The following is a 10,149-nucleotide window of genomic DNA, read 5'->3' on the forward strand; positions in this document are numbered from 1 at the left end:
CACAAAATCAGATCAATTCACTTGAATTCCAACCAGCCAAGACACACTCAGTCCAACACCTCTCATCCCAGCAGCCCACTCTGACTGTGCAGCTTGACTTCCACAGAGGAAGCCAACAACCTGCAGCCCTGGAATGTCACAAACTGGAATTTAGCATTAGGCATTAACTAAAAGCCTTTGATTTGAAAGCTGAAGCATAAAGCAAGCTGATTTTGGAGTGATGAGTTTAACAGCAGTGCAGTTTATGGGTAGGCAGGATTTCTAATGCACAGACAAAAAGAGCAATGTGTGTTTGTATATGAAGTGAGTATTAAGCAACTACTGCAGAAAATGGTCTATCAACAAAAAAAGGAGAGTAAGTGTTCTCACTTATCCCCTCACAGGCATCTGAAGCTCTAATTCAGAACGATTCAGAATGAGGATATGTTTTCTCTCTTATTTACAGGCAAGCTTAATTTACAATTTACAGTGGGTAGCACTGCAGAGGAGAGCACCTGAGCCAAGTGCTGCAGCATCGGAGCTCCCAGTATCCAAGGGCTTGACATTCCATCTTCCTGACCCTGTGCCGAGGCACAGGAACTGTTCTGCATGCTCAGCCTCTGCCATGAGGTCCCCCAGGAGAGGTGTGGGATCTCAAATCTCTGTCCTTCTGGAGCAAAAGGTGAGCAGCTTCTGAGGCTCAGTGCAGCTGGAGCTCCCTGACCTGCACAGAGGACCTTCTCTTCCACCTGCAGGCATGGGCCTGAGCCTCAGACACTTGGCTGCAATCCTGAGGGTCCTGGCAAAATAACTCCCTTAAGTAAAATCCAACAGGAACCTTCCCACTGAGATGGCAAATGATGTTTGTTTCAAAGCTTCATTTCATACAAATCTCCTAATGTCCATTCAAGACCTCTCTAATCATGGAAAAAAACGCATATAAAAATTCACATGCATGATTTTGATCAAGCACATTTATCTGTATGGATAGCCCTTTTTTGCCAAGATAATGTCAGAAACTCTGCACAAATCATCACAATTTACACTCTTCTCCTCTTTAGTATAAGGCAGACTCCGCCAAATCAAGGGCTAATATATCACATTATTTCTAGTAATCCCAGGGCTGCCTCCTGCCACATGCTTTATGAAATACCTATGTCTTTGATTCATTATATTCCTGCCTCACCTTGTGGGTAGAAAAGCTTTTCTCCTTTCTTGTACAACTTCCAGTTTAACACGCTTGTGTTGCCTGGCTGACATCAGCCCTCTGCCCTTCAAGCCAGGATTAACCCATCCTCTGCTACTATTAAGACCTCATGTATCGTGGAAAAAGCTTGCCAATAATTTCTTTTAAACAGAGCTTATTTTTCTCCTTCTGGGGAGAGCACAAACACGTTCCCCCACAACCAACAGAGCCATTATGCATGTGAGATTATTGCAGCCTCAAGTGCATCTGGGGGGTGTCCCAGCACCAGGGTGTCTCCCCTGCTGCATATGGACCTCAGAACCCAAATCCCTTCTGTTCTGGATGGGCAGCACTGAGCATGATAACAGCAGCTGTCACCAGAAACTTGGGATCTTTTTATAAACCATCTCTGGGTTACACATATGTGGTCATTGAAGTTGTCTCCATGAACCCAAACAAAAACACCAAGAAAGAGCAAATTTGAGGCAGTCACATTGAAAACCAAGAACCAGTCAGAGCAACCTCAGCACCTAAATCATCGCTCTGGGAACTTCACAAGCAATTCCTAAGACCCACAGTGTTGTCAGGCAGAGCACAAGCAGTAGCATGGGCATAGGCCTCGGTGGCATGCCAAGCAGGTCATTGCTGGACACCCCATTCCTGTGCTTTCACCAGCCCTGTCTCCTGGGGAGATGGTGGACAGCAGAGGTGATGCCCCCCAGATCTCCCACCAGCACAAGACAGGGGACAACAGACAGTCCCACCTGAAAGCATTTGGGAACAGGATTTAGCACTTCTTCAGCCTCCATCATCAGAGTCTGCAGAAGTGGTGCCCATGCTGTGGAGAAGCGGGGCCTCCTGCAAGACTCAGCCATGTCTTGGATGAAAACTCAGTACTCCAGGTGTGCAGCTCAGCACCATGCAGACAGAATATGCATGGGTAAATCCTGCTTTTGGTGCAAGAGTCCACAGAGAAGTTATCAAGAGGAGAAGCAAATGTGTACAGCAAACAGAAAGTGCACTGGAGAACACAACTGCAATACAAAGCATGTCCTTCTTCTGACGCCAGCTGCAGGATGAGTAATTCTGTGCAAGGATGCCAGTCATTCAAAGACCTTAGATGCCCTTCTGCTGCAACTCTGGAAACTGAAATAAAAGTATGGAACTGTCTCTTTCTTGCCCTCCTGGCTGCACCCAGCCCCCCAGGAACTCCTCACACCCTGCTGTAGCATACCTGACCCCTCTCCCATCCCTGTACTCCCCAGGCTGCTGTGCCCACCAGCCTGAGCCTCCGGAGCCGTCCAGCTCCGCTTCCTCCACAGGTCAGGCTGCAGCCTGGCAGCAGGGCTCCAGAGTGAAGGACAGACAGCATTCTCTACTGTTCTTTCTGCAGGAAAGGAGGCTAAAAACCCCTCTGCATTTCCCAAGCCTCTTCAAAAGACCCCCAGCAGGACCCTCCTTGCTGTTAAGGACTTCAAGGAAAGAAAGCCAGGACGGAGAACCGGCTGGCTCACCTCTTGCTTTTTTACAGATGTCTCGGGTCCTTTTCAGCTAAAAATCATTAAATGTTAGTTCTTCTTTGGTCTTCCTAAAAGGGCTATAGCCCCTCACCTAACACCCTGCTGGCATGCTTTTTTCTTGTGCTTTTTGATCTAAATGCACTCTTCCCATCTGCAGCCTTGCAGCACCCTGGGGAGTAAGGGGTGGCTGCTCCCAAAGTGAAGGCACTCTGGGGCCAGGAGTGCACATGAAAGATGCACTTTGTCCACTTAGTCTTTATCCAGGACATAATTTCAGACACTTCTGCAGATTAGAAAAAAAGGGAATTTATTTTACAGGAAGCAAGTCTAGGGCCAAAATCTTCCCTTGCACCTCATGTCCAGTTGCAAGGTCTCCTCTATTCATTATAATCTTCAGTGTAACTTCTGCTCTGCAGCTCCTTTAATCACATCAGATATGGGAACAGAAAAATGTCATTGTTCCTTGGCCACGAACAATGCCATTCGTGGAGCCATGAGAAAGCACAAGATGGTTACAAAAAAGGAGAGCTCTTGTCTCTCCATAATCTCTTCTACAAACTGACAAAAGAGGGTTTTGTATAGAGAAAATTGTCACATACAGAAACAAAACAAAAATAGAGCATGCGAGCTGGGACCACTTTTATCTGGAGAGGCACCACAGGGAGATATGCCAAATGTGATTCATTTTAACAAGTTTAGCCCTCAAGAGACAAGAGCAGAGCCCCTGGTTAAGAATGAGAAGGTTAGCTGGGAGGGTCAGGGGCAAACAGGGCCTGGCACAGTCAGGGAGGGTAAGTGACCCTGAAGACTGCTGCTTCCCTTGTTACAGGGGCAAGAAGAGCTGGCATGGGGCGAGTGTGAGGAAAAACAGTCTGATCTGGGATGGGGGTGGTTTGGGGTTTTTTTACCCTTGTTGATTTTGTTAGGTTAGCCTGTGCATTGGCTCTTTTACAGCAGAGTAATTAAAGTACACAAACTGATACAGGGTTCTTGCTCTCCCATCCATGACAGGCAGCCAGTAGCAGTTAACTACACAACCTTTTGGGGAGACTCTTACCCTCTATAGGCACCTGAGCAAACACCTCAGAGCTGCTGAGCAGCTGTGTGCAAAGCACCAGGAGGCCTTGGTAAAATATCATACACGTGTGCTTGGGACCAGCCAGGCTCTGCAGGTAGCAGAAGGACCCAGATCAATACAACTGCAAGACCCTTTGAATGAAATCAATGCAGCTGAACAAGCGTATAAGTCCTGGTGTCATCACATTATTTATTCCCCCAAGTCCCCATCCCATTTGAGTCAGACGAAGCACTCGAGTGCATTCCCTCCCTTCACTCTGCAGTGTGCAAATAAATCAGAGGCTCAGGTTCTGTTCCCCAATCCACAACAGGATTACAAACTGCTGGCACCAAGCACCCTGCTTGCTGCCACCAAATCAGGACAAGCAGAGGTGACAGGAGGACTGGGCCAGAAGGTGAAGCCAGCACCTTCTGCAAGCAGCTCTGTGCCTGTTCTCCTCACAGGTTCTCCTCCTCCAGCTCTTCAGTCTCCCTGGGATGTCACACTCTTCACTGCCTCCTTTCAAGCCATTGTTAGTGTATTAAGTGCTTTTAAAAGATGGAATTTGTGCCCCAGGAGAACGAGCTGCAGAAGAAGAGTTCCACAGTCCTGGTGGCCTTGCAGCACCAGCCAAATGTCACATCCCAGCCCAGCAGGCAGCAGCAGGGAAGCAGCCAGGGCCATTCCCTGCCGTGCCTCCAAAGAATGGGTGAGCTGGGCACAGCCCCACCGCTGCCCTGCCCACCCTCCATGGAGAGCTGGAGCCGAGCTGCAGCTCCAATAAAACCGTGGGGATGACAGAGATGGCCCCGGGGCCGGGATGAGTCCCTCCTGAGCAGGAGGGCAAGCTGGCAAGCTGCAGAGGTGCAGCCCTGGCCCCGTCCCTCCCTGTCCCATGGGCCAGCAGAAGCCAAGCAGGGCCAGTGCCTGTTCTCCTGGCCACTGGCAAGGGCCAGGCGTGGGGAGAGGTCTCCCCCAGGCCCAAAGCCCACCTAGATCAGCTCTGGCCTTCCCTCCTCCCACTCAGCACACCCCAGGGCAGGGCTGCCCGTCCCTGCTCCTCCCTGCAGCCTGGCACATGGAGGACAGGGAAAGTGAGCATCCCCCAGCATCTCCTCACACCACCCCTTCACACAGGGCACTTTGGACCTTCCTCTTTCACCCTCCTGTAAACCTGGGTGACATCAGCATCCTGAGAACTCAGAGCCCCCCCTGAAAATGACGTCTTGCTGCTACGTCACCAGCTGAAGAAATTGCCCACGACTCGCCCAATACAAATAACCATGAATTCTGCAGCTTCCATGCAGGTTTTAAACTAATTGCCCACAGGATCTGAAGGTGACTCATGTCTCAAAGCCTCCTGTACCAGCAGCATCTCACTTCACAGACACACTTGCTTTTTTACAGTTTAATCCATATTCCCACCTATGAAAAAGTGACAAGAGCCTCACGTGCCACCTCCACGCAACCAAGTCACCCAAATCCCCACGTCACAAATTAGGTTATTTAGAATTCCCAACCAATACTATTAGCTAAATCCATAAAACTGTTAATTATGTTTCCTATCACCAATTTACAAAGCAGCTCTATTGATCTCACCCCTACTCTGCAAATTACGAAGAAATGACCAGAATTAAAAAATCAAATATCCATGAAGGAGGCTTCTCCCTCCTCCCCAGCAGAGAGAAGGGCCAAGCACCAAGCACAAGTCTGTCTGCAGGCACCCTGGGGAACTGCAGCACAGAGCCAAAAAGGCTACAGAACCCAGCCAGGGCCAGCTGAGGAAACTTTTTCAAATAAGAAGAATAATTAGAAAAAACACAGCAACTGTGTCCACTCCATCAAGGCAGGAGCCACATTCCCACAGCCCCTCACTGCTGCTGAAGCCCAGATGGGCTGCAGATCTGTCTCACCCAGCACCACATACACCATTGTAAGTATCCCTGGAAGAAAGTTTGCACTTTGCCATTTTTTATTTAGGCAATGAAGTGGAGGTCTAAGGAGCAATATATTTTAAAGCTGTAGCTATAGCCTGGAATTAATGATCTTCCCAAAAGCACGAATCTAACCTGAGGTAGAAGCAGCATATTCCATTATCTTCTTGAGAAAAATACCACAGAAAACACCTCTAAGTACACAGTGCAGGCGGGAAAATTACACTTAGTTGTTCAGAAAAGTGCAAACATTTCATTTGAAACTGGAAGTTTCTTCATTCCTCAAACAGGTAAACCCCTACCACAATCTTCCCATACCCCTGTTGGGACACAGCTGAACCCCTGTGGCATTCAGACCAGCCCCATGGCCCAGGTCAGCACTGTGCTTGCTCTGCTTTGTGCCAGACACAGCTCCATGTGGCACCAGGGCTGAGGACCACCCAGCTCTCACCAGCACTTGCCAGGGCCTGAGGTCTGCCCTAAAAGCTAACACTCGTTTTCGTGTTGTTTGCTCTGGTAGGAGAAGGCGTTGTCTGCAACTAGCTCTACCAAAGCCTTGTGCACATCCATCTCATTACAGCCAGGAAGATCATTTAGAGATTCAACAACAAGGCAAAATGAGCAGTGAACAGTGGTTCTGAGCACATCCCTCCAGCAGATCAAGAATCCTCTTACTCTGAGGATACACTTCATATTACATCCAAGCAAGTAATCTATCAAGTCACTCTAATTCCCCTCCTCCAAAAGGCACATGTGTGGATTGGAAAGGTCACACCCTCCTTTTACTAAAATCTACACAAATTTGTCTGCACTTCTTTCACAAAACCTTTTTTGTTTGGGTTTGGGGTTTTTTTGTTGCTTTTTGTTTTAATATATTTTCTCATCTACTTACAGCTGCAGCTAACAAATCTTGCAAAACACCAGAGGAGTACTTACCCAGACCTGGGAAGGATGAGCCCAAGCAGAACAGGGCCAAAGCAACTCAGATTGACAAAGCACTGCAGAACCAACCCCACGAGAGATGCCAGGATCACCAAGCCTCAAAAATAAGTGTGTTTGGATGCTTCACTGACAGTACAGAGAGAGAAAACCTCGGGGAGAAAGAAGCCTTATGGAAAGTGAAGGGATGTGAAACCGCCACGAACACAGAGGGAGGAGCCGGCCAGGAATAAGCCCAGGCGAGGGACCAGCAGGAAGGTTCCAGCAACTGAAGCAGAACGCTTCAGAGCAGGGGGTCAGCTCTGACTCCTTCCCACAAAGACTCTGCCCAGACCGGACTGGGGACCCCCCCCCTTCAGCTGCTGCCCCGGGCAGAGGGGACAGGGACAGGGGACACAGCCAGGAGCCACCCCAGGGCCCGGCCTTGTGCCTCATTAATGCCTCTCCATAGAGCGGCGCTGATACTGACCCCTCCCACTGACCTGTGCGGGCATCTGTGCTGCGGGACGAGGTGAAGAGATCCGAGGGGTCCGGAAGGATCCGTCAGGTCCGGAGGGATCCGTAGGGTCCGGAAAGATCCGGGGTATCCGGAGCGCTCTGGTCCAGACGCAGCCGTTGAGCGAACGGCAGGACCCCTGCGCTGCTCCTTATATACCTGTGGGGGCGGGGCCAGCCGGGATTGGCGGGCGAGCAGCCAATGGCAGCGCAGGGACCGCGCCGCCACCTCGGGACGGGCACCGCGGGTTCCGCTGGTGACAGGGACAGCCCTGGGGACCCGGACACCGCTGGGGACCCGGACACCGCTGGGACAGGGACAGCCCTGGGGACAGGGACAGCCCTGGGGACCCGGACACCCCTGGGGACCCGGACACCGCTGGGACAGGGACAGCCCTGGGGACAGGGACAGCCCTGGGGACCCGGACACCCCTGGGACAGGGACAGCCCTGGGGACCCGGACACCCCTGGGACAGGGACAGCCCTGGGGACAGGGACAGCCCTGGGACAGGGACAGCCCTGGGGACCCGGACACCCCTGGGACAGGGACAGCCCTGGGGACAGGGACAGCCCTGGGACAGGGACAGTCCTGGGGACCCGGACACCCCTGGGACAGGGACACCCCTGGGACAGGGACACCCCTCCTGGGACAGGGACACCCCACCAGGGACAGGGACCCTCCTGACACCTTCAGTGTCTGACCAGAACATCCAACACTGAACCCACCGAGGACTCTGGAAAGGGAAGTATGGGGAAGGGGCTTCAGGGGCAGGGGTACTGGAGAGCTAAATCCACCTCAGACAAGAGCAGACATCTCTGTGAGGGCTGGTGGCAGAACAGTCTGGAAGAGGACTTCAACCCCACCACCTTCTCCTTGGAAAATCATCCCCCTTCGTTAGCAGCTCTGCCTCACAGACATCTTCTGAACACCACTCTCTAGGGTGATAGAGCAGACAGACAGAGCAGTTCCACAAACCAGGATTTACACAGTAAATCTCTCTGAGCATACAGACTGTGCTCAGCACCACAATATTCAAACAAATTTCCAAGTGTCCCAAATGAATACCAACTGATCCCAAAAGGCTGACAAATACTGTAGAGGAGGAAGCCTGGGAGATGTTTTGCCAGGTTTTAGAAACAAAACTTTCCTAGATATTGTGAAGCATTAGAAAATCTTCATGGTTTCTTACATATTTGCAAAGCAAAAAGATTAGGGCAGCCACTACAGTGCTGCCCTGCACACTCAGCCAGCTGGGTTTTCATTACAAATCCATTCAGCATCTCATTACTGTCCATCACGAGGGCTCCAACACCAAGACCAGATTCACTTAAGCAGTGTGAGCCTTGCACTGTTCTTCCTAATGCAGCTGGATTAATGGGGAAAAACATCTTAGGGGACATCCTCACCAAACAGAGGGAAACAGTAACATCCTCTGACAGTTCTTAGGCAGCAAAGCACAGGTGTCCAAAGGGAGAGAAGTTAAAAGAATCTCGAGACCTGATGGGGCAGGGACCTTGTGAGAGACTGTTCATGGAATGCTTTCCTCTCTGCAAAAAGATCTCACAGTTTGAGCTGCAGGAACAGGAGGTGCATTTCCACTCAACAGACATGATTCCACATGAAAAGAAGATGGTAGTGTCAAACTCTCAGCACTGCAGAGCGAGAACAAAAGTAAGTCAGAAAAAATACAACTGTAAAATACAAATACAAGAACCAAATTACAGTAATCCAGTATGCTCAAAAAATTTAAGAAAAGAAAGCTCTGTTAGCTGAAGGACAAATATTTACTAACATTAAGAAAAGCGTTCACAACACAGGTGAAAGAGACAGACTGCTGTCATTAAGGTACAATCCACCTTTATGTTATGCTTTCTCAGAGCCATGAAGAGGACTCTAGGGGCTCAAGTCAGCTGTGCTGACCAAAAGATACCCAAGTGCCTCACTGAGCACCTTCTTTTAAAACATGAAATGAAACAATTAAAGGCAGTGCTGGCAAAGGCAATGCTGTGGCAGTGAAATTTGTTCTTCTGGTCTTTCCAAGAGGTTTATCTATAAGATCAAGTTAGGTTTAACCTGTGGGTTTAGGTTCATAAAGGAACTGCAGCTCCCACTGCAGTGGATAGGAAGAGGGAAGCCAAAGGATATAATTTCAAAGAAGGAAAACACAGTAAAATCAAAATCTGGTCCTCTGCTTTGCCTCCACCAAAACTAACCAACTGTACTCTACCTATTATGCTTTAGGCTGGAAGAACCAGGCACTGTGGGGGCAGGTGATGGGCAGCAGCCTGTGCCTGCAGAGCGAGGCAGCAGCTCCGTGCAGGACAGTCCCTGCTCACTCTGGATGCAATGTCCTCTGATGAACCTCTGTCTCTGTGCCTCCCACACCCTTCCCAGAGAAGTTTCCTCTGCACACTTTGGGCCTTCTTATCAGCCACATGATCCACCAGGTCTTACTTGCAGGATGTGAGCCAGGCTGCCTGCTGATTCCCTTCCCGGAGGAGGCAGGACCCTGCGATGAATGGAGAGCAGAGCAGGCAACCAGATGTGGTGGGAGAGCACCAGATCTGCTCCCAGGGTGGCAGCTCCAAGGGTGAATTTCCATAGCTTGCATTTCCATAGTGTCACGCTGGCAAAGAAAGGGGAGCACTGGGGAGAGGCTGGCTGGGCAGGGATGGGAGGAAGGCTCTTTCTCCACCAGCCTTTCAGATAGAGGGGTCGTGGGCTCGCAAGGGTCAGCAACCCCTCTTAATATTCAGCAAAGCAGCAACAACAAAGGCAAGCTGGGGAAAGGGAAACGTTCCTGTGGAGTCCCATCTTCACTCTGGATACCGCTCTACAATGAAGTTATTTCAAACTGCCCATAGGTTAAGCTCCCGCTTTCATCCCAATAGCAAAGTTCCTGCTGAGCTCTGCCTGCAAAGGCACATCAAGCAGAGACACTCAAATGACATCTAACCTCACCCAGCTCACTGCAGCAGCCACCTTTCTCAGCCAGGCTGGTAATTTAGATAACGGAAGAGAGTGTGTCAAATGCATAA

General features: G+C 50.2%; 1 long non-coding RNA gene across 1 annotated transcript in view; it reads right to left on the reverse strand.

Annotated features, from left to right (window-relative positions):
* Positions 1 to 7,156, reverse strand: part of LOC139805373 (uncharacterized) — a 42,100-nt gene extending 34,944 nt beyond the window's left edge. The window contains exon 1 of the long non-coding RNA XR_011729788.1: positions 7,098 to 7,156. This is a non-coding gene — a long non-coding RNA (uncharacterized lncRNA). The remainder of the gene's footprint in view (positions 1 to 7,097) is intronic.
* Positions 7,157 to 10,149: the final 2,993 nt, after the last annotated feature.

This window comes from Heliangelus exortis, chromosome 19 (genome assembly GCF_036169615.1).
Source record: "Heliangelus exortis chromosome 19, bHelExo1.hap1, whole genome shotgun sequence".
Lineage (NCBI taxonomy): Eukaryota > Metazoa > Chordata > Aves > Apodiformes > Trochilidae > Heliangelus > Heliangelus exortis.